Here is a 1,563-nt window from a genome sequence, read left to right on the forward strand (position 1 = left end):
TCTGACTCCAAAAACTTTCCTGTGAATCTGTCCTTTTCTCCTTACCCCCTCTATTTAGAGACCACCTTAGGGCCGAATCAGAGGTCAACTATTTGGGGAAAACCTACCTAAACCCCACAGGTATATTTAAAGACAGTCTTATCTGTCTTCCCAGAACACTGTAAATTGAACTTCATCAATTTTAACCTTGACTTGTATCCCATTATCTGCATATCCATTCTTCCAGCTAGATGTTAAGATGTTTATGCTACTTCCAGCTTGTATAGGCCCCAACACAAGGTCTTGTTCACAAGTGTTCCATAAGCCATGATGATATTAAGAATTTAAATGCTTGTTTAGAGCAGAGGGTAAGTAAACTGTAGCCCAATGGAAGATCACGTATTTCTATAACTAAAGTTTTATTGGAACACACTCATTCATTTATGTACTTTTCTTATGACGGAAACCATATGGTCTGCAAACCTAAAATATCTATTCTCTATCTCTTTATGGGAAAATTTTGCTGACACCTGGGGTTTGGAACAATCTAGACTAGTACAGTCATGGGAATAAATAGTATATACTTGGGTGTACAGCGTGTTAACTTAGTCTAGGCACTATTTAATACACCGAGTGCCAAATTAATAAGTAATACATTGTGATGGCCAGTTTTATGTGTCAACTTGACTAGGATACAGTCGCTTAGTATTCATTCAAACACTTACAAATATTTGTGCAAAGTTATTTTGTAGTAGTAAATAAAGTCCATAATAAGGTGATGTTAAGTAAAGGAGATTATGCTTGACCTCTCGGTAGCCCTAATTCAATTTGTTGAAAGGCCTTAAGAGAAAAGCCAAAATTTAAGAAAAAATTTCCAGGCAACCTTTTTCAGGTGGCCTGTCAGACAGATTTCAGACTGAACTAGCCAGCACCACAACTGCATAAGCCAATTGCTTGCAATGAATCCCTTAATATGTATCTCTTATTGGTTATATTTCTTTGGTTGAATTTTGACAAATAACGTGTATCTTTGCAACCTAAAGAAGTTAAACTCCTTTATTGGAGTGAGCTTTATTTTTAATAACAGGAAAGATGTACTGAAACATGTTTAAACCTTAATATAGGAGGCCTGAGTAGTATTATTATCAATATTGCCTTGACCTGATAGAAAGACATTAAGATCTTTTTTCAATTGGCCACCTATTTCAATCCATTATCCAAGTCTCATTTCTTTTATTTGAATGTGGGCAATGTTAACTTATTACTAATGAAAAATTATTTAAGTCTTAAAATCCTATATATTTCTCCTAGCTGTGACATCCAAAAGATATACTACTTTTCATTGGTGACAAAGGTTACTTCCTATTTTATTAGTACTGCCTGAATGTTCGGGGGGGGGAGGGGGGGGGGAAGTCAAGCCAAATCAAAAGAGGGAAAAAATACAAAAACTCAATTTTATTTCTGTAATCTTTTGTTTGGATACATCAGTACTGTACTTCCTTTTATGTGTAAAGAAAGACAGCTCCTTTGACTTTGCTTATCAAATAACCTTCCTTTATCATTGAGAGCAAAGAGCTGAAATAT

This window comes from Balaenoptera acutorostrata, chromosome X (genome assembly GCF_949987535.1).
Source record: "Balaenoptera acutorostrata chromosome X, mBalAcu1.1, whole genome shotgun sequence".
Lineage (NCBI taxonomy): Eukaryota > Metazoa > Chordata > Mammalia > Artiodactyla > Balaenopteridae > Balaenoptera > Balaenoptera acutorostrata.